Below are 24447 nucleotides of genomic sequence, written 5' to 3'. Positions count from 1 at the left end.
CTGAGCACTATGGGACTCAACTTCTGAGGTCATTAGTCCCCTAAAACTTAGAACTAGTTAAACGTAACTAACCTGAGGACATCACACACATCCATGCCCGAGGCAGGATTCGAACCTGCGACCGTAGCGGTCTCGCGGTTCCAGACTGCAGCGCCTAGAACCGCACGGCCACTTCGGCCGGCGGAAGGTTCCAAATGATTGGAAAAGAGCACAGGTAGTCCCAGTTTTCAAGAAGAGTCGTCGAGCATATGCGCAAAACTATAGGCCTATGTCTCTGACATCGAACTTGGCTGGTTCAAATGGCTCTGAGCACTATGGGACTTAACGTCTGAGGTCATCAGTCCCCTAAAACTTAGAACTACAAAAAACCTAACTAACCTAAGGATATCGCACACATCCATGCCCGTGGCAGGATTCGAACCTGCAACCGTAGCGGTCGCGTGGTTCCAGACTGAAGCGCCTAGAAGCGCTTGGCCACCGCAGCCGGTTGACATCGAACTGTTGTAGAATTTTAGAATATGTTTTTTGCTCGCGTATCATGTCATTTCTGGAAACCCAGAATCTACTCCGTAGGAATCAACATGCATTCCGGAAACAGCGATCGTGTGGGACCCAACTCACTTTATTTGTTCATGAGACCCGCAAAATGCCATTTTCTTTGAATTCCGGAAGGCGTTCGATACAGTACCACACTGTCGCCTGATAAACGAAGTAAGAGCGTACGGTATATCAGACCAGCTGTGTGGATGGATTGAAGAGTTTTTAGCAAACGGAACACAGCATGTCGTTCTCAATGGAGAGACGTCTACAGACTTAACCTCTGGCGTGCCGCACGGGAGTGTTACGGAACCATGGCTTTTCACAATATATATAAATGACCTAGTAGATAGTGTCGGAAGTCCCACGCAGCTTTTGGAGAATTATGCTGTAGTATACATAGAAGTTGCAGCAATAGAAGAATTGCAGCGAAATTCAGGAAGATCTGCAGCGGATAGGCACTTGGTGCAGGGAGTGGCAACTGACCCTTAACATAGACAGATGTAATGTATTGCGAATACATAGAAACAAGGATCCTTGATTGTATGATTATATGATAGCGGAACAAACACTGGTACCAGTTACTTCTGTAAAATATCTGGGAGTATGCGTGCGGAACGATTTGAAGTGGAATGATCATATAAAATTAATTGTTGGTAAGGCGGGTACCAGGTTGAGATTCATTGGGAGAGTGCTTAGAAAATGTAGTCCATCAACAAAGGAGGTGGCTTACAAAACACTTGTTCGACCTATACTTGAGTATTGCTCATCAGTGTGGGATCCATACCAGGTCGGGTTGACAGAGGAGATAGAGAAGATCCAAAGAATAGCGGCGCGTTTCGTCACAGGGTTATTTGGTAAGCGTGATAGCGTTACGGAGATGTTTAGCAAACTCAAGTGGCAGACTCTGCAAGAGAGGCGCTCTGCATCGTGGTATTGATTGCTGTCCAGGTTTCGAGAGGGTGCGTTTTCGGATGAGGTATCGAATATGCTGCTTCCCCCTACTTATTCCTCCAGAGGAGATCACGAATGTAAAATTAGAGAGATTAGAGCGCGCACGGAGGCTTTCCGGCTGTCGTTCTTCCCGCGAACCATACGCGACTGGAACAGGAAAGGGAGGTAATGACAGTGGCACGAAAAGTGCCCTCCGCCACACACCGTTGGGTGGTTTGCGGAGCATAAACGTAGATGTAGATGTAGAACACACACACATCATTTGACGAGAGTACGGTTGCTGAAATTTTAAAAGTTGTTATGTGGTTTCATGTACCATTCTGATGAAGATAGAACTATCGAAAGCTAGTTAATGCGGTTTTTTTTAAAGGACTATGTGCAACCGGTGGGCTGACCATTATATTTTATATAATTACATACACGGGTACTATGTTCACAGCCACAAAATACTTAAAATAAAATATCATGAATAATACACTTTAATAAAACCATGTTTTATTTGTAAAGCGTATTTATCAGTGTTTTTTAACACATAACTAAAAACATTTTATTTTAAACATGCCAACCCTTACGGACGGACAGACAGACATAAACGGACAAAAAGGTTCCACGGAAATAGTATTAAATGTTCACATGCACATCTAAATTATTGGCCTTTTATTGGTGTATATATACATTAAATGTCAATTAACCCGAGATGTTAATATCTCAGGGCGGGTCGCGTCGCAGTCTCTCTATAGGTATATTAGGGATCGGAAGCTTAAAGACTCTTCTGGCCGAGCGTATCTTACTTAGCTCGTAGTCCAAGGAAGTTCCACTACCTTGTTCAGAGAGGTCGCGTCTAAACACACCTGTGTATATCCCAAAATTAGTAAACTGGTTATTCAGAGAGGTTCACTCCGCTCAAGCGGTCAATTTGTGGGCACTGAATATTATAAATATATCTTTTGGTGTAATTACGTGAGTTGAGATTAAAGATACTCTTCTATTCGTTTATCTGTTACTATGCGAACCAAGGATGACTTAACACCAAGATCCGTAAACACAATTATCTATGGTAATCGTATTAAAATTCTCAAATGCAGGAAATATTGATTACGTTATTTGTGCTAAATTTAGACGCCTCTTGAATAACGAAACAGATAATATTTCACTGATGTACCCTATCAGATCACTATGCTTTGAAATCATTCCTAGATTCACAGTTTATATCACTTCTCTTAAACTCGATAAGTTGGATTAAACACCTCTTGCTTACAGCTTCGTAAGGTATATAAATTTTCATTCAGTAAAAATCACCGCTCTTCCTGATATTCACACACCTCGGTATAAATAAACTGGATCCATCAATTTTCAAAATAATTAAATCCTTAACACTTTTCTTTTAGAAGAAACACAACATTTTGTTTCGTAAGAACATACATAAATGACTGCTATGTAAGTTTTTCAACGTACATCTGCCATCGAGCGTGGCCCTTTTAGAAAAGTTAACATCGAACTCTGACAGAGTAGTGAAGTTACATCACATTTTCGTTTATTAAACGTAATTTCGTTATTAAAAACAAAGGCCCGCTTAGCTGCTGCGCCGCTCATGAAACATAATAAAAACACACACACACTCTCTCTCTCTCTCTCTCTCTCTCTCTCTCTCTCTCTCTCTCTCTCTCTCCCCCCCCCCCCCCCCCTCTCTTAGGTTTCAAAACAAATGATCGTAATTTATACAAACATTGTCCGTGTTATATTACACTTAGCATGAATAAGTTCAGACGGATATTCGCCATATGTCACTACTGCACTAACTGATACTGTAAAACAAAAACAAAAAAAAAAAAAAAAAAACCTGCATCAGCACAAAACTTTACTTACTAAGATGATGAAAGACGAAGTTTGTTTGCACTTCCTTCGAACCGTATGATTACGTAGCTTTTCAATCTCTTGATTTATATGATCACTAAGAAAATTCTTGAATTCTTGTTGGTGAACTTCAGCTTAGCTTCCTTCCACAAACAATTAAATTCTTGCTCGCTCGCCGTTTAACTCACACATTGTAAAAGTTTTGATAGAAATTCATATTGAACACAGTAACATCAGCTTTATAAGCGCTCCAGAATATCACGACTGACTCACTGATTGACACCCGGTGATTTCGATCGACGTGGTAGAGAACTCTCCGAATGAAATTCACACTTGCGCGGCTCTTGTTTCAGATTGGAGACTCCCGGGAACGCACATGACTAAGTGCAGTTCAGAGAGATCATAAAGATAGTTGAGATTAATTGTGGTGTCACCGCCAGACACCACACTTGCTAGGTGGTAGCTTAAATCGGCCGCGGTCCATTAGTACATGTCGGACCCGCGTGTCGCCACTGTCAGGATCGCAGACCGAGCGCCACCACAAGGCAGGTCTCGAGAGACGGACTAGCACTCGCCCCAGTTGTACGGACGACATTGCTAGCGACTACACGGACGAAGCCTTTCTCTCATTTGCCGAGAGACAGTTAAGTTAATGGCTACGACCTAGCAAGGCGCCATTTGTACCATTTCATGAATCTAAAGAGTCTCACTTGTATCATCAAGAATGCTGTATACCAAAGGACGATATAAAAGTTAAGTGTTCTAGTAGCTACGTTCTTTTCTTTATCACATTCATTACGAATCCTGTCCCAGACTTAACGCCAGACGGCGTGAGTTGACGCGTGCCCTTTCGGCTACTTCACTGTGGACTGGCTGCCTTAACAGTCCACTACATTAATAGTATAAAACAATATGTTATGCATTATAACAATGTACACTGGTGTCCACAATTTAAACAACAAACGGCTGTTTCCCCGTTCTGTGTCTAATTCACGATATAATCATACAAACCGTCAACAACGTCGTTGCGATCGTGTTCTGAGTGGAAGATGGCGTCCCGATCGACGATCAACCACACCAGCAATGGCGTCAGGACACCTATCAAGCGGGTTAGTATTTGCAGGGTAGCCCCACGTACACAATCGCTGTGTACACAGTCACAGACGGTGCAGTATGGCACAGAGAAGACGCCAACACTCTCTCCTGTGTAGGGCCTTAGAAAAAATGGAAGCATGAGAGTGTCAAACGTAAGTGGCCCGATGGCTTAATGTGAATCGTTCTGTTGTTTCTCGCATAAGGCGACAGTTTATAGAGACCGAAACTGTATCCCAGAGACTATGACAGGGCTGACCATGTGTGACATGAGACAGAGTGGACCGTTATTTGGCTGTAAGGTTCAAAATGGTTCAAATGGCTCTGAGCACTATGGGACTTAACATCTATGGTCATCAGTCCCCTAGAACTTAGAACTACTTAAACCTAACTAACCTAAGGACAGCACACAACACCCAGTCATCACGAGGCAGAGAAAATCCCCGACCCCGCCGGGAATCGAACCCGGGAACCCGGGCGTGGGAAGCGAGAACACTGGCTGTAAGGACACGGCGGTATCGCCTTAGTATACTGCACTGCAACTGGCATCCGACATCTGACCTCGGAGCATCCCCTGAACGTGTTGTATCGAGGCAAACGGTGTAAAGAAGGCTTCAGCAAAATGGCCTTTATTGTTGGAGATCTGCTGTCTCTCTGGCGTGTCTTCACAGAAGGGAAAGTCTAGAGTGGAGCCGTCAACATGCCACCTGAACCGTTGAACGGTGGGCTAATGTTCTTTTCGCATATGAGTCCCGATTTGGTCTGGAGAGTGATTCTCGACGGATTGGCATCTGGAGGGCACGTGGAACACGATTTCGGGACTCAAACATTATGGAAAGAGACCGATATCGAGGAGAATCCCTAACGGTGTGGGCAGCAATTATATTGACTACTCGAACACCTCTTCATGAAATTGCACGGATGAATCAGTAAGATTTATCTGCTGTCAGGTACCGTGAGGAGACCTTGGGATCTCATGCGTGGGTGTTGCGAGGTGTTGTGGGCCCAGATTTTGTTTTGATGGAGGATAATGATCGACCTCACGGGTGGCTGATGTTTTTTTGGAAACGGAAGATGTTGCACGCATGATGCGGCCTGCTCCCTCACCCGATTTCAATCCTATTGAGCATGTCTGGGATGCACTAGGGAGACGGGTTGCTTCACGTCAGCATCCACCAAACACTCTCCACGACTTACGAGCAGCTCTGCATGAAGAATGAGCATTATTGCCTCAGGCATGAGATTGATGACATCAGGTGGTTATGCCCCATACTGAGCACATTAAGCAGTTGTCAGAATGTGTGTGCAAATTCGAAAAGTAGGAAAAAAACGAAGATCAGCTCTCTACCGTTATGCATGTTGCAGATGATTACGTTCTGTATTCTTTACATTGTTATTTACTATCACTTGTTTATACTGTTTCGTGACACAATTAACGCAACCATGCAAAATTTCGTTGCTTTAATTTTAGACGTGGAATTTCCTCTGTCTCTCCCCACCCCGCCACCCGTTTAAATGAGATTTGTTGAAATTTTGCTGGATCCCTACCCCCAGTCCCACCTATTTTGTGCTCACGTAACTAATGAACGTCCCCTTACAATATTATATCAGCATACACAATTTTCAAGGGCAGCGGCCTTGCCGCAGTGGATACACCGGACGTGGGCTGGCACTTGGATGGGTGACCATCCAGGCCGCCATGCGCTGCTACCATTTTTCGGGGTGCACCAATTGAGGAGCTACTCGACTGAATGGTAGCGGCGGCTCCAGTCAAAGAAAACCATCATAACGACTGGGAGAGCGGTGTTCTGACGACACGTCCCTCCTATCCTCATCCTCATCTGAGGAAGACATGGCGGTCGGATGGTCACGATGGTGCCAATTGTGTCCCGAAGACGGAGTTCATTATACACAATTTTCAAACATGACGGTATTGTGTGTAGTCTGCATGTATACTATTTGATCAAGAGTACTCCATGTCTGCAGTTCGTGGTCTAGTCGCTAACGTTGCTGCCTCTGGATCATGGGGGTCGCGGATTCGATTCCCGGCCGGCTCGGGGATTTCCTTCAGCTGGGAACTGGGTGTTTGTTTTGTCCTCCTCATTTCACCATCATTCGGAAAGACTGGCGAGACTGGACAGTGAAAAGATTGGGAATTTGTACGGGGGCTGGTAAGAATGCAGTTGAGCGCCCCAGAAACCAAATATCATCACCATCAAAAGTATACCAACTCTTATTAGTGTCTGATAAGAAGAGTTAATAATGGCTTGAGCTCCACTGGGCACTCTGGATGTCTTTGGGGAAAGGCAGCCTATTCAGCCTCAAGAGCTGAGACCAGAGGAGGTAATGCTGTTCAGCATTGGGTTCTGGAGAGAAATCGACGTTCTAACTCACCCCAAAGCTGTCACATTGGACTCAGGTCGGGACTCTGGGCAGGCCAGTTCATTTCATATTAAGGTGCACAAACCATTGCATCATAAATGTTGATTCATGACAGGGTGCATTGTGTTTCTGTTTCCGAACGGTTGGTCTACAACAAAAGGATGTAAACTGTCTTTATGTCCTTTCGCATTTAGCGTTTTCTTGAAGACTTTAAAGGGCTCCACATACTAACCATGAAAAACACCCACGTAGCGTACGACTACCACCGCTGCATTTCACTGTTGGCACTACACATGATGGCAGGTCAAGTTCTGAAGGCATTGATCAAACGGAAACCCTTCCATCATAGTGCCACAGGGTACTGTGTGATTCATAACTCCAAATCACTCGTTTCCAGTTATTCGCTGTCCAGTGGCGCTGCTGTATACACCACCCGAAGGGTAGCTTAGCATTTACCATGATAAATATGAGACTTACGAGGAGCTGTTTGACCATTTGTACCGCACTGCACTCGGCACGCACAGTCATTGTGGTAGCTGGACTGCTGGTATCACTTCAGACCTCACGAGTGATTCCGTCTCCACATTTGATGCGGCTTTTGACAACCACTCCCTGCAATGCTCTAAGGTTCCTTTACGACGCTATATCAGGTCTGTATGGTCTTGGTTTAGCTGCGGTCGTTTCTTCACGTTTCCACTTCACTTACACCAACAGTCAACTTGGGCAGCCTTAGAAAGGTTGAAACGTCCATGATGGAAATTTTACTGCCGGCCGATGTGGCTGAGCGATTCTAGGCGCTTCAGTCTGGAACCGCGCGACCGCTAAGGTCGCAGGTTCGAATTCTGCCTCGGGCATGGATGTGTGTGATGTCCTTAGGTTAGTTAGGTTTAAGTAGTTCTAAGTTCTAGGGGACTAATGACCTCAGATGTTAAGTCCCATAGTGCTCAGAGCCATTGGAACATTTTATTTATTTATTTATTTATTTTTTAATTTTACTCAAGTGTCGTCCAGTGAGCAGCCCACGTTCGAAAGCAGCGAACTGTTCTGATCGATCATTTCTGCTGTTACAGCTTCGTTACTGGCAACAAATTGCCCGCCTCCTTTTATACTGGTGGGTCCGTGTTTCATGATATCTAGTGGTCAATACAGCATAACATAGGGATGAGAATATATTTTCTGTGGGGTTCGTACAGCTTTCACCACATCCACACACCACATTTATCGCCATCGGTTTCTCTCCCCCCAACTTCTTCGTCTTCTTCTTTTTATCTTTTTCTCGTGTCGTCCTTCACCCAGTTTAAGCACTTCTCGGTCTTTCTGTTCTCCTTCTTCCCTGAGGATGGTACATCAAGATCTTCTTTGGACATTTGTTCAAATGGCTCTGAGCACTATGGGGCTTAACATCTGAGGTCATCAGCACACCTAGAACTTAGAACTACATCTACATCTACATCCATACTCCGCAATCCACCATACGGTGCGTGGCGGAGGGTACCTCGTACCACAACTAGCATCTTCTCACCCTGTTCCACTCCCAAACAGAACGAGGGAAAAGTAACTGCCTATATGCCTCTGTACGAGCCCTAATCTCTCTTATCTTATCTTTGTGGTCTTTCCAAGAAATGTAAGTTGGCGGCAGTAAAATTGTACTGCAGTCAGCTTCAAGTGCTGGTTCTCTAAATTTCCTCAGTAGCGATTCACGAAAAGAACGCCTCCTTTCCTCTAGAGACTCCCACCCGAGTTCCTGAAGCATTTCCGTAACACTCTGGTGATGATCAAATCTACCATTAACAAATCTAGCAGCCCGCCTCTGAATTGCTTCTATGTCCTCCCTCAATCCGACCTCATAGGGATCCCAAACGCTCGAGCAGTACTAAAGAATAGGTCGTATTAGCGTTTTATAAGCGAGTAACTACACTCCTGGAAATTGAAATAAGAACACCGTGAATTCATTGTCCCAGGAAGGGGAAACTTTATTGACACATTCCTGGGGTCAGATACATCACATGATCACACTGACAGAACCACAGGCACATAGACACAGGCAACAGAGCATGCACAATGTCGACACTAGTACAGTGTATATCCACCTTTCGCAGCAATGCAGGCTGCTATTCTCCCATGGAGACGATCGTAGAGATGCTGGATGTAGTCCTGTGGAACGGCTTGCCATGCCATTTCCACCTGGCGCCTCAGTTGGACCAGCGTTCGTGCTGGACGTGCAGACCGCGTGAGACGACGCTTCATCCAGTCCCAAACATGCTCAATGGGGGACAGATCCGGAGATGTTGCTGGCCAGGGTAGTTGACTTACACCTTCTAGAGCACGTTGGGTGGCACGGGATACACGCGGACGTGCATTGTCCTGTTGGAACAGCAAGTTCCCTTGCCGGTCTAGGAATGGTAGAACGATGGGTTCGATGACGGTTTGGATGTACCGTGCACTATTCAGTGTCCCCTCGACGATCACCAGTGGTGTACGGCCAGTGTAGGAGATCGCTCCCCACACCATGATGCCGGGTGTTGGCCCTGTGTGCCTCGGTCGTATGCAGTCCTGATTGTGGCGCTCACCTGCACGGCGCCAAACACGCATACGACCATCATTGGCACCAAGGCAGAAGCGACTCTCATCGCTGAAGACGACACGTCTCCATTCGTCCCTCCATTCACGCCTGTCGCGACACCACTGGAGGCGGGCTGCACGATGTTGGGGCGTGAGCGGAAGACGGCCTAACGGTGTGCGGGACCGTAGCCCAGCTTCATGGAGACGGTTGCGAATGGTCCTCGCCGATACCCCAGGAGCAACAGTGTCCCTAATTTGCTGGGAAGTGGCGGTGCGGTCCTCTACGGCACTGCGTAGGATCCTACGGTCTTGGCGTGCATCCGTGCGTCGCTGCGGTCCGGTCCCAGGTCGACGGGCACGTGCACCTTCCGCCGACCACTGGCGACAACATCGATGTACTGTGGAGACCTCACGCCCCACGTGTTGAGCAATTCGGCGGTACGTCCACCCGGCCTCCCGCATGCCCACTATACGCCCTCGCTCAAAGTCCGTCAACTGCACATACGGTTCACGTCCACGCTGTCGCGGCATGCTACCAGTGTTAAAGACTGCGATGGAGCTCCGTATGCCACGGCAAACTGGCTGACACTGACGGCGGCGGTGCACAAATGCTGCGCAGCTAGCGCCATTCGACGGCCAACACCGCGGTTCCTGGTGTGTCCGCTGTGCCGTGCGTGTGATCATTGCTTGTACAGCCCTCTCGCAGTGTCCGGAGCAAGTATGGTGGGTCTGACACACCGGTGTCAATGTGTTCTTTTTTCCATTTCCAGGAGTGTATTTCAGACGAGTTTAAAAATTCTTGAGTGCATGTTTAAATCCATGCAAGTTCTCGATAACACACGACAAAATTAAGGCCTTTAGTGGGTACCTTTTCAAATAAATATAGTTTTCCCGTGGGTCCTGCACGGAGCCGACCGTTCGTGACTTACGCTGGACAAGCCGACTTGTGTGACGTCACTAGTTCGTTGCAGGGCCCGTATATCTCACTTGACCCCGTACAGAGGACGGTTATGCGCCAGGAAGTTTCATAAGCGCGCACACTCTGCTGTGCAGTGAAAGATTCACTCTCGAAGTTGAAACTTTACTCTGTTATCGGCTTACATGTTTTCGCCGGCTGCATATTTGCCATCGGCACTCGCGCTGGCCCAGACGGTGGCTGGCTGACGGTCTGATCATCTGGGCAGCGGCGTCAGCCGCCGCGTCGCCCCGGTAAGCCCTGGAGAACTTCGGTGCCACTTTGGCCAACTTGTGTTCCTCGGGCGCTCGGAATTCCGCACCCGGCCACGATATTAAGTAGCCCGCTCCGGCTGGCCCGGCGAAACGGCGGCAAGAAACGCCCTGTCGGCCGCACGTGGAACGGCGCACTCCGCCACCCTTCGCAGCTATTGTTCCTTGCAGCCCCGGGAGTTTCTGTTACATCGCCGCTTCCACTCCACCGAACAAGACAGCGGTCTAGACAGTACCACGATATGAAGACGTACCCCACTGAGTGGTAGTGGCACGAGCTAATGGACGTACACCACGGTTTCCTCTATTTCGGTACAGTTCTGCCACTGGGCACAAGAGAAATTACGAGACGATGACAGATTTTGTGCACGCGTTCTATTTAGCGTCGAAGCGTCATTCACCAACAGCGGTAACGTAAACCGGCGTAATATGCACTATTGGGCAACGGAAAATCCACGATGGCTGCGACAAGTGGAACATCATCGACCTTGGCGGGTTAATGTATGGTGTGGCATTATGGGAGGGAGTATAATTGGCCCACATTTTATCGATGGCAATCTAAATGGTGCAATGTATGCTGATTTCCTACGTAATGTTCTACAGAAGTACTACAAGATGTTTCACTGCATGACAGAATGGCGATGTACTTCCAACATGATGGATGTCCGGCACATAGTTCGCGTGCGGTTGAAGCGGTATTGAATAGCATATTTCGTGACAGATGGATGGTCGTCGAAGCACCATACCATGGCCCGCACGTTCACCGGATCTGACGTCCCCGGATTTCTTTCTGTGGGGAAAGTTGACGGATATCTGCTATCGTGATCCACCGACAACGCCTTACAACATCCGTCAGCGCATTGTAAATCATGTGCAAACATTACGGAAGGTGAACTACTCGCTGTTGAGAGGAATGTCGTTACACGTATTGCCAATATACACTGAGGTTGACGGACATCATTTTGGGCATTTATTGCATTAATGTAATATTTACAAGTAATCACGCTGTAACAGCATGCGTTCTCAGAAATGGTAAGTTTACAAAGTTACATGTATCACATTGGAATAACCGAAATAAAATGTTCAAACGTACCTAGGTTCTGTATTTTAATTTAAAAAACCTACCTGTTACCAACTGTTCGTTTAAAATTGTGAGCCATATGTTTGTGACTATTACAGCGCCATCTATCACAAAGTGAAACAAGTGGTCCAACTAAAACATATTTCTTTACGTACTACACGAATATGTAATAAAAATGGGGGTTCCTATCTTTAAAAAAACGCAGTTGATATCCGTTTGACCTATGGCAGCGCCATCTAGCGGGCCAACCATAGCTCCATCTCGCTTCCCCCTTCAAGCTAGACGAGTTTCGTTCTTTGTAGTTTTTTCGTTTGATGCTTATTTCGTGAGATATTTGGCCCGGTTACTATCAATGGACCACCCTGTATACCAGCTTGTAAAATACCATTTACGTACTATCTTCAGGAGTGGGAGTCAAGTTTTGAACGCTAAACGCTAATAATGAATAATCATTTCTTTTATTTTAATAATTTCCTCTCTTTGTGACCGCAACTTCGCTTGCGTGCGCAATTGTCTCATATATTTATAAAATATAACAGACATTTTTCCATTATGGATGTGGAATGGGACTGCAATGCGATGATTTCATAAGCACTTCAGCTCTTGCGGGAACTTGTCACAATGATGCGGGCTGGTGAATCTGAAGATCAACGTGAATGTCACTTACAAGGAAGTGCGCTAAAAATTCACTGAAGCGCCAAAGAAACTGGTATAGCCATGCGTATTCAAATACAGAGAAATGTAAACAGGCAGAATGCGTCACTGCGGTCGGCAGCTCCTATTTGAGACAAGTGTCTGGCATAGTTGGTAGATCGGTTACTGTTGCCTCAGTGGCAGGTTATCAAGATTTAAATGAGTTTGAATGTGGTGTTATAGTCGGCGCACGAGCGATGGGACACAGCACCTCCGAGGTAGCATGAAGTGGGAATTTTCTCGTACGACCATTTCGCGAGTGTACCGTGAATATATGGCTTTTCGGAGCCGAAGGCCCACGCGTGTACCCTTGATGACTCCACGACACAAAGCTTCACGCCTCGCATGGGCCCGTCAATACCGACATAGGACTGTTGATTTCTGGAAACATGTTGCCTGGTCGGACGAGTCTCGTTTCAAATTGTATCGAGTGGATGGACATGTATGGGTATGGAGACAACCTTATGATTCCATGGACCCTGCATGTCAGCAGGGGACTGTTCAAGCTGGTGGAGGCTCTGTAATGGTGTGGGGCTTGTGCAGTTGGAGTGATATGGAACTGATACATCTAGATACGACTCTTGCAGGTGACACGTACGTAAGCATCCCGTATGGTCACCTCCATCCGGATACTCACGTCCATTGTGCCTTCCGACGGATTTGGGCAGTTCCGGCAGGACAGTGCGACACCACACACGACCAGAATTGCTTCAGAGTTCTGAGTTCAAACACTTCCGCTGGCCACCAAACTGCCCAGACATATGAACGTTATTGAGCATATCTGGGATGCCTTGCAACGTACTGTTCAAAAGAGATCTCCACTGCCTCGTGCTCTTACGGATTTATGGACAGCCTTGCAGGATTCATGGTTTCAGTTCCCTCCAGCACTGCTGCAGACATTAGTGGAGCCCATGCCACGTCGTGTTGCGGCACGTCCTGCGCGCTCGTGGGGACCGTCCACGTACCAGTTTCTTTGGCTATTCGGTGTATAACGATTTTCAGAAATAAGTGTAATCATTTATTAAAAATTAAACTCTTCCAGATGTACATAAGATTTCACATAAAATATGAAAACTCTGGAAGAGTTTCATTTTTAATAAAAATTGTACCAGCTGATGTTCCACCATCATACAATTTAAATATGGCTGTACGAAGAATAAGTGTAATCTGCCGTATTTTGAAATGGTTCGATTTTTATTACAGCAAGACATGTTTCAAGTTGCCTAGTTACTCATCATCATTAAAAATTTGAACCACCTGATGAGTCGCTTTTCAGTATTGTAAAAAGCCTTTACATCTAATAATGTTACAAGATCCGATGGCAGCGTAGATCTGTCAAATCAGTAATAAAAAGAATTACTAGCGATCTTGGCAACTTGAATCTTCAAGAATAAGAGATCGCCCCCCTACATCGACGCAATGTCGAACATATATTTTCCTTAATACGGACTGACGAAACTGATGTTCGGTCTATGACCTCTTCCCGAAACAGCTGATAACATATTTCGGTATGTTTGGTCGGTTTCCAATAATTTCTTCTCACGGTACAAGTATTCACCCGGAGAGGTTTTCGAGATGGACTGATAGGAAATTTGAAGTTAAATGACAGAAATGAAACCACTATAGTTGAAGTAAAGCGCACAACAAAAATGCATGTATGTAAAAGAAAGTATCGCTTGAACGATTCCACTTTCATCGAGGTTGTGACATCATGTCAACTCCCCTCATTATACTTCTATGAGCATTCAGCAGTGTGCTGTGCTTCACGCTATTACAATATTTCACGTGAAATGAATACAGGAAAGAAATTAGTGTAATAGGGGTATCTCTCCCCCTACATTGTTTCTAAGCGAATAATGTCATGTATACACCAAATTTAGTTGAAACTGCTCCAGGCGTTACAAGGGGTATGCCGTTATGTCTCTGTCCTGCACTCTGCATCCTCCACACACACATACAAGTGAAGCATCATCGGAAATGTCACCAACGAACCTAGCGAACCCAAAAACTATCGATTCGGTACTAATATCTGAATAGTTTCATACCTCACGGCTTCTCGTACATCCAATCCCCACCCCTATGGAAAGCAGATTGTTCTTACCCTCTCAGTGCTTTTTTCCAGATTTATACCAAATTTGGTTGAAATTAATCCAGTCGTTTTGGAGTATATGTGTAATGTACATACATAATGGTACGTCGCTTTGCGGAAAAATGTTCTAGCACTGGCCCTGAAGAACAACAACAATAAAAAAAACATTGATAGTGGGATGTAGTCGAACTAAATTAGGTTTGCTTAGGGAATTAGAGCGGGAAGTGAGATATTAAAACTAATAGGTGAGTTTTGCTATTTGGGCGACAAAATAACTGATGATGGCCGAAACAGAGAGGATACGAAGTGCAGTTTGGGAATAGCAAGAAAATCATTTCTGAAAAGGTAGTGAGTGTTAGAGACTCATGGTTCGAAATGAGTCACTAAAAGCAGTATTTTAAAACTTTTGTTTTAATTGGGATTTATTAACATGTAACACAAACTTGTATGGAAATGAGAAGTGGTCGATAAGCAGTTCAGACAAGATGATGATCGAAATTTTTGTAATGTGGTGCTACTGAAGAATACTGAAGCCTACAGGGGTGTATTGAGTATTTAGTGAGGTGGTACTGGTCGAATGGAGAATAAAGAAATTTACGGCAAAACTTCAAAAATGTTCAAATGTGTGTGAAATCGTACGAGACTTAACTACTAAGGTCATCAGTCCCTAAGCTTATACACTACTTAACCTAAATTATCCTAAGGACAAACACACACACACACCCATGCCCGAGGCAAAACTTCCTCAAATTGATTGTGCACATCCTGAGACATCAAGAAACTAACAATTTGGTCATAGACGGGAGTGTATGAATCCTGTAGTGAAGGGAGCAGAGGATCAAAGAGGCAAAAAGGCACGGCCCGGCCCAGGAGAAAATACAAAAATGCAGTAAGCGAAGTAGGCAAGAAGGGGATTTTGACGTCTGAAATGATACTGGAAGAAATTGCAAAATGGCAAGCTATTGTAGGATGCATGGCTATGGGAAAGATAGATACTGCTTACAAAAAAATTAGAAAGATCCGTGGCAGAGAAACCACTTGATTGAAATTTAAGAGTGCAGATGGCAAGCCAGTATTAAGCAAAGAAAGAAAAGCTGAAGGTGGAAGGAGGGACAAGAAAGAGAAGAGGATGCAGATGTGTGTAAGACATGGGATATAATACTGCTAGAAAAATTTTACGTAGCGCTGAAAGGAGCTAGTCAAAACAAGACCCTCGAGTAGCCGATATTCCCTCAGAAGTTTTGAGATCGTTGGGAGAACAAGTCAGGACAATACTATTTCACCTGGTACCCAAGACGTATGACACTGGCGAAATACTATCAGTGTTCGAGAACAATGTAGTAATTCCTATCCCAAAGGAATACCTTTATTTTACTTTGGTAAGTCATGGTTGCAAAATACTGACACAAATTATTTACAGATATACGAAAGAACTGGTAGAAGTTGATCTCTGGGAAGATCAATTTGAGTTCCGGAGAAATGAAGGAACACGAGAGGCAGTACTGATTCCGTAACTTATCTTACAAAACAGGTTGAGGAACGGCAAACCTACATTTGTAGCATTTTTAGATTTAGAGAATGCGTTTGACAATTCCGACTAGACTGCGTTCTTCAAAATTTTGAAGATAACATAGATAGAACACAGGGAGCGAACGGTTATTTACAACTTTCACAGAAACCGTACTGCAGTTATAAGAGTTGAAAAACATAAAAAGAAGCAATAGTTGACAATGGAGTGAGAATGGGTTGTAGACTACCCCGAAGTTAGTCAATATGCTTACTGACCAAGCAGAAATTTTGGAATATGGTTAATGTTCAGGGAGAGAATATAAAATCTTTGAGGTTTTCCAATAACATAATTTTGACAGATTCGGCTAAGGACCTCGAAGAGCAGTCGAATGAAATGGATGGTGTCTCGAAGAAAGATTTTAAGAAGAACATCAACAAAAGTAAAACAAAGGTAATGGAATGTAGTAGAATTAAGTCAGACGATCGTGAGGGAATTAGATTAGGATTTGAGAAAGTAAAAGCGGAAGATGAGTTTTGCTATTCTATTTGGGGAGCAAAATGACTGAGGATAGCCAAATTAGGACGACATAAAAAGCACACTCTCAATAACAAGAAAAGCGCTCAAAAAACACCGAAGTTTATTAACACCGAACATAAATTTAAATGTTAGGAAGTCTTCTCAGAAGGCGCCAGTAAACCTAGATTATTTAAAGAATCAGTCTCTCGTGCATAAAACGGCATAAAACGACTCACTACTTTATAAATGAGTTAATGTGCCAAATTTTGACTTTCAAAATGTAAGCGAAAAAAGTTTAAAGAAGGTTTAAAATGATGTGTCAAGTTTATTGGTAGTCGCTAACAGCTCATTCTTAGATATACTGGATGAATACAGTTAAGGTATTTGTGCACAGTTACACTGTCTAAGACAAACACGCGGTTTCCAACTGTAATACTTATTGTGCTGAACTTTTTACATAAGATTATACTTCTAATCAGTAGATTATGACAGGGTTTTAATGTTTTTAAATTCAGTCAATAATTATGTGAAGTAGATAAGAAAATAATACGAGCTGTGGGAATATGGTGCTACAGAAGAATGTCAAAGATTATGTGGGTAGAAAGGATAGCTACTGAGGAGCAACAATGTAATCGGTGTTGAACGGAATTTATAGCACAATTTGACCAAAAATAGACATCGATTGATCGAACGCACTTTGAGTCATCAATGAAAACTTAATTTGGAGTGGTTGTTGGGTGTGTGGAGGAAGGGAGGGGAGGGGGGAGAGAAATTGTAGAGTGAGACCAAGACAACAGTAAGCAGATTCAAACGGATGTAGGATGCAGCAGTTAATGCACAGGATTGGCTGGGACTGGAAATCAGAACCAGAACAATTTCAGATGTTCAAGAAGTGTACTTCAGAAATTGTCAGAAACGAGCATTTTGAACACGTCTTTGTCTAGTTATACCGGGCAAATGTAATTAAGATACAGCTACTCACGGAGCACCAGTGTGGACTGTAATTGTCGTATGGCAGCGTTGATGCGGAACCGATTTATGCTGAAAAAAATTAGATCCTGTTTTGACCACGTGATGCAGATCTCTCGCTGTGAACGCAAGAAAGAAGAATAGAAACGTTTCCACATCCTATGGATTAGGAACAGGACATGGGTAGAAAAGGACAAACAAGTAAGAAGGGCTTAATGTTGATTTTATTATTAACCGCTGCTTACACAATTTGTTCGATATGAGCACCGGAGACGTCTACGAGATGCTGTACAGCGCCAGATTTAGCACCTGGTGGCCAACAATGGAACTAATTTTTTCCAGCGTAAATCGGCCCCGCAGTAACGCATTAGAATACCCACCAAGTTTCGTTGCCGTACGATAATCACAGCCCATATTGGACCTTCGTTAGTAGCTGCACTTTAATTATAACCATCCGGTAAATTACGGGGTTCATTGTGTCATTTGGGATGTAGGGATCAACTCGAAATTAGCAGCTGCACTGTGCTGTAATTGGAACGTTCCGCTTTGTTTCTGCAACTGACGCTATCGCTGATGACAACGAAATGACGGTTCGGGGCTCGCCGCAACTAATTTCACATGTGTTCTGATTACCTATTTACTGGCGCCAGATTAGACAGGCCATCAATGAATGCAAGGAAAGTGCTTGCCGTCACCTGCTGGCCTAGCGCCAAAGTTGCCACGCTCAGTCAAGTTCCCCTGGCGGTGACTCCAGCAGTGACGCATTCGCTTTGGAAAAGTACACATCAGGAGAGACATAGTGAAGGTATCCTTCTGGTGAAAGCCGTACGCTTCAAGAGAGCGAATACTCTTGGGGAAGCCGGCTTCCTTGATCAACGAGTTTTACAGAAGGCAATCGGTGTCACCTTCGCCAGGTTAGTAAATAATTACTGATCTAGGCTAATGGACGCTCACAAATGTAGGCAGAGCCGGTTTAAGGGTCAAGCGACTCAAGCGGCTACATGGTGCGCCAAGACGAGAAAAGCGTCAGAGACGCCCAAAGGTAAAACGTGTACAGAAGAGTGTACCGCGATTAGCAGCGAAAGATGATACGGGTAAAAGTTTACGATAAAAGCAGAGAAAAATTTTCAGTATTCATTCATGGTTACGAGCTGCCGACTTCAATATGAAATATTGCCCTAGTTAGCATTACCGTATTCGAAACGTAAACTCCGTAAGTCCCCCATGTTGTTGGGCTCAAATTTCACCCAAGGTTTACCTTAACACGAAACCGAATACTGCCTCGTACCGATACAAGTGACAATTTACTGTACAATCGTGTCTGTTAAAGGTGGTGTTACACTTGTCGTACTGGTCCCGGCGGAGGTACGAGTCCTCCCTCGGGCATGGGTGTGTTTGTTTGTCTTTAGGAAAATTTAGGTTAAGTAGTGTGTAAGCTTAGGGACTGATGACGATTTCACACACATTTTTGAACTTGTCGTACTTGCCTTTGGATGCAATGCTATACTCGTTTCTGTATTTAATTACGAATTCTTTCAAACGCATCCAGATGATCACTTAAATCTTGATAAGAGTGTATATGTCGCTGCTCCAATTGTTCAACCGTATCGGTTTTTAAGACCACCGGAGACAGAAAAAATTTGGAGAATCGAAGTCAGGTGATCTTTGAGCCCAGGATATAGTCTGTACCTCTTCGGTCATATTGTCGCGTTAGCTGTCGACTTTATTAACAGCAAATGTAGTTACCACACTCCCCATTGTCGCACAAGGTAAGGGAGGCTATAGGTGACATTTGAGCCCAGTTAGAACTTAACATTTCACATAAATTTATACTAACTAGGACAATATTTCACAATGACGTCAGTAGTGGCTCGCAACCACACATTCTCATTTGTCTCGCAAATAGCTTGTTCGAAGATCCATGTTTACGCTACATTTTTGCTTCTGTTATCACAAGTTTCATCCGCGACAGTTTTCGGCATTAATTGTGATTCAGCTTGTATGAACCAGAAACTGTTTGTTACAATGTTTATAGATAAATAACAAATCTCATGTGGTTCACAGCTTTGCACAAATATTTTCATCAGACGCCGTTTCAGTGATGGCCGTGCTAGTTAAAGTTCATGCTGTCACCATTAATCGAAGACACGTCCACAGAGTTCCTTTTTTTTTCTTCTTTTTTTTCATTTTCGTATCTCTCGCCCCCCCCTCCCCCCAAATTAATGTTTTCCATTTCAATTACATACGAGGGGCGTTTGAAAAGTCCGTGCAAAGTCCGAGAGATGCCACCACCGGCGCGTATCGAGGTCATGTTTAGTTATTAGCATATTTGGAAAGAACACACACTATTTCCAGAATGAGATTTTCACTCTGAAGCGGAGCGTGCGCTGATATGAAACTTCCTGGCAGATTAAAACTGTGTGCCCGACCGAGACTCAAACTCGGGACCTTTGCCTTTCGCGGGCAAGTGCTCTACCAACTGAGCTACCGAAGCACGACTCACGACCGGTACTCACAGCTTTACTTCTGCCAGTACCTCGTCTCGTACCTTCCAAACTCCTGAAAGAAAGGATATTGCGGAGACATGGCTTAGCCACAGCCATGTCCCCGCAATATCCTTTCTTTCGGGAGTGCTAGTTCTGCAAGGTTCGCAGGAGAGCTTCTGTAAAGTTTGGAAGGTAGGAGACGAGGTACTGGCAGAAGTAAAGCTGTGAGTACCGGGCGTGAGTCGTGCTTCGGTAGCTCAGTTGGTAGAGCACTTGCCCGCGAAAGGCAAAGGTCCCGAGTTCGAGTCTCGGTCGGGGCACAGTTTTAATCTGCCAGGAAGTTTTTAACACACACTGTTTCAGCCATATTGGTATATTTCTTTGTGTTTGGCATTCGTGTGAAACAAGGAAGGCGAATGATTGTCAAAAAATGGACGAAAAAGAATTTCGTGTGGTGATTAAACATTACTTTATGAAAGGCAAAACCTCTCAGGAGACTAAAGAGAAGCTTGATAAACATTACGGTGACTCTGAACCTTCGATTGGAACAGTTTGTAAGTGGTTCCAAAATTTTCGGAGTGGCCGTGTGGCACAAGGGATGCTGAACGTTCTGGACGCCCTGTGGAGGTTACGACTCCAGAAATCATTCATAAATCCATGATATGGTGATAAAATGGAATCGTGTGAAGTGTTGCAAGGACTGTTTGCAGCTGTTCAGGAAGAATCCGCAGGACTTTAATGTCGTTTATTCACTATGGATGAAACGTGGATACATTACTATACTCCTGAGACCAAAAAGCAATCTAAACAACGGGTTACCAAGGGAGAATCTGCATCAAAAAAGGCAAAGACCATTTCTTCGGCCAGAAAGGTTATGGCGGCTCTTTTGGCATTCGCAAGGGAAAAGGGTAAAACTATTACAGGTGCATATTATTCATCGTTATTCGACCGTTTGAAAACCGAGCTGCAAGACAAACGCCGGCGCTTGGACCACAAAAACGTCCTTTTCCGTCACGACAATGCACCAGCACACACCTCAGCAGTTGTGGTCGCAAAATTAATGGAAATAGGATTCCAACTAGTTTCACATCCCCCCTATTCTCCAGCATTGGCTCCCTCGGACTACTATTTGTTCTTCCCCAATTTGAAGAAATGGCTGGCGGGACAAAGATTTTATTCAAACGAGGAGGTGATTGCAGCAACTAATAGCTATTTTGCAGACTTGGGTCCGCAGCTCGTGGTCGTGCGGTAGCGTTCTCGCTTCCCGCGCCCGGGTTCCCGGGTTCGATTCCCGGCGGGGTCAGGGATTTTCTCTGCCTCGTGATGACTGGGTGTTGTGTGCTGTCCTTAGGTTAGTTGGGTTTAAGTAGTTCTAAGTTCTAGGGGACTGATGACCATAGCTGTTAAGTCCCATAGTGCTCAGAGCCATTTGAACCATTTTTTTGCAGACTTGGACAATTCGTACTATTCGGAAGGGATCAACAAATTAGAACAGCGTTGGACGAAGTGTATAAGTCTAAAAGGGGACTGTGTCGAAAGACAAAAAAGGTTTACCCCAAACACATAAGTAGTTGCACGGACTTTTCAAACGCCCCTCGTACAAAATTTTTTGGTCATTTTATGAATTATCAACAAAATGACAATTTTTTACGGTTGTAAGTGCTTGCTGCTGAGTTTTTCTCACCTGTCACATGCAACTTACACAATTAAACAGTCTTATGTTGAAGACGTCAATATAAAATAAGATGGCAGTTTTTTTTATTTCCACCCCACTTTTTGGAAAAAGTGAAATAATTCCTAAGTTGCAGCATTAAGAACTTCCATTATCAAACAAAATAATAACAAACTTTCTATTTTATTTCTTTCTACTCGCTGTAATAGACAGCACAATTTTATTGTAGCTAGAACAGAACAATAAGTCTAGCTCTTCTGCTTTCACTAGAAGCTTTTAACCATCTCACGAGTTACCTCAAATGGGAATGGATTGTTGCTTCTTTTAATTTTTAACGACGTAGTAAGATACCGAAATGTAAAAATTCAAATGGCTCTGAGCACTATGGAACTTAACTTCTGAGGTCATCTGTCCCCTAGAACTTAGAACTACTTAAACCGTACTAACCTAAGGACATCACACACATCCACGCCCGAGGCAGGATTCGAACCTGCGACCGTAGCAGTCGCGCGGTTCCGGACTGAGCGCCTAGAACCGCTAGACCACCGCGGCCGGCCTTAGCAAGTGAAGACAGTATGTGGAGGAGGAGGACGACAACGACGACGTCGACGACGACGGACCTTGGGGAGAGGCCAAATGGTACGTCGCTTGTATAGAAAAATGTTCGATAACGGGCCCTGAGGACACCTGGCATCATATTCACGACCAGCAATTCCAGCCTATTTACGAGATGCACCAAGGGCAATAGGAAGTCTTTGTCTTCGGCGTTTTCGCATGCCGTACTGCTGCCCACGCTGCTTTACGATCACAACAGCATGAAAGTACGTTGCGTTTGCGATTATGCCTTGAATACGTTAACTGTGCGTTACTTTGCTCACAGCTATTCTCTATCTGTGGAATACGCATGTCAGCACTTCACTCGTATAAAACTGCACATCCGTAAGTTTGATTTTGGTGGCATACGGAGTTATGGGAGTAAGCTGAGCTTTTTCACTGAATTTTAAGTAGCAGCCCATTCCTTGAAAAATCCAACGGAGTAAAGATATTCAAGACGCTTTGGGAGTGCTTTCTGAGAAACAGAATGACGACGAATAATTATTCGTTTGCAAAGGGGGCTGCGGGACAGCTTTTGCTCTGCATTATTCAAATCAAGGCTGCCACTTGTGAAAGCCGTAAAATTCCATTTACGCAGTTTCCGTAGCGGTAATAGATGAGATTCGTCCAGGTATCCATCGATGCAGGCAACAACAATAATAATGATAGTAACAATGGTAATAATAATGTTTAGGATATTGCAGCGCCTATGTTGTTCAGAAATACAATGCAAAGTTCCTACGACATTCACGCATGTCCGAAGGAAAGGCACTGCAGTGACAGGAACCATTATGAAATACATGAAATGTATTCGCAGTTGCGAATATGGACAATCAGCAGGTAAATAGTGGAACGACGACAACAAAAATTTGTGCCAGACCAGGATTCGAACCCGAATTCCCCACTTATCGCGAGCGGTCGTCTTACCATTAGGTTATCCCAGCATACTTCACGGTCAGACCCAAACTTACATACGTCGTCAACCTGTTCCTGCGACCTGCACTCGTACATCCATTGGTTGTGGCCGAGCGGTTCTTGGCGCTTCAGTCTGGAACCGCGCTACAGCTACGGTCGCAGGTTCGAATCCTGCCTAGGGCATGGATGTGTGTGATGTCCTTAGGTTAGATAGGTTTAAGTAGTTCTAAGTTCTAGGAGACTGATGACCTCAGATGTTAAATCCCATAGTGCTCAGAGCCATTTGAACCATTGTTTTCGTACATCCATTGCGTGTATTCCCGTACAGGGAGACACATTTTAATTGAAAGTCGCTTGCCCGGTGACGGGTATTTACGATACTGCGTTGCCTTTTTTGTTCTGAAGTACGATGCATGTTTCGTCAGACATGCACGCATGTCCGAAGGAACGGACTTCAGCCGTTATGAAATACATGAAATGCCTTCGGAGTTGCAAGTATGGTCAGCCATCAACTGTTCCGACCACTCGCGTTAATTGGGAAATCCGGTTTCGTGTCCCGGTCCGACAGAAACTTCATTGTCGTCATTGTATTATGCAGCTTATGGTTGTCCATATTCGCAAGGACGAGTACATTTGATGACGACGACGACGACGACGAAAGAAACAATTAGTCGTAACTTGCTGATGAAGATATAAATAGTAACAAAGTTTGGGAATTACCTGTGAAATGGTCTGCCAGCCGTACTGGTGACGTTATATCCTTGGAAATGTAATGGACATGAAAGTGATTCATGATATTTCGTACTAATCGATAGATAGGAAGGTCTACCAAAAACTGGGTTCGAATGGTATTGATGTGGTGTTAAACAATACGCTTAGACGATGTGATTTTGCGATTTGCATGGTTGCAAGGAAAATATCTATAATAGGATAAAGAAAGGGAGGAGGCGGATAGACCAAAGAGATGTGTGGAGCCGTTCTTTTAGGTTTTTCTTCGGGGAAAACTGAAAACAGAGCAATGACCTGAAGTAGGGGGTGCAGTGCTTAGAAGAGATCGGAGTAAACATCCAGAAATAAAGAATTCTTTTAAAAGTGGAATGAAAGAAATTTTGTTGTATTTTGTGTAAGACCTGCTGTGATTGCTGTATAAATATTACAAGCTAGGTACCATACCAAGCAATCGAACTCTCCAACTGAAGTTTACTGACGGAAATTCTACCCAGTGTACTAGCTGTACAGCGCTACTGTTCAGTATTGAAGGAAGAGACCACTTGTGCAAGAAATTACTGCCGTTCTGTGGTGTCATTTTCTGTC

General features: G+C 44.4%; 1 protein-coding gene and 1 non-coding gene across 2 annotated transcripts in view; both read left to right on the top strand.

Annotated features, from left to right (window-relative positions):
* LOC126262189 (dystroglycan 1) overlaps positions 1-24447 on the top strand; it is a 280598-nt gene that overhangs the window by 169214 nt on the left and 86937 nt on the right. The gene's annotated exons all lie outside the window — the stretch shown is intronic.
* On the top strand, positions 20199-20272 carry Trnas-cga (transfer RNA serine (anticodon CGA)). The gene has a single exon. It is a non-coding gene; the product is annotated as a tRNA-Ser (tRNA).

The sequence above is a fragment of the Schistocerca nitens genome, chromosome 6 (genome assembly GCF_023898315.1).
Source record: "Schistocerca nitens isolate TAMUIC-IGC-003100 chromosome 6, iqSchNite1.1, whole genome shotgun sequence".
Classification (NCBI taxonomy): domain Eukaryota; kingdom Metazoa; phylum Arthropoda; class Insecta; order Orthoptera; family Acrididae; genus Schistocerca; species Schistocerca nitens.
This window is presented reverse-complemented; position numbering and strand designations above follow the sequence as displayed.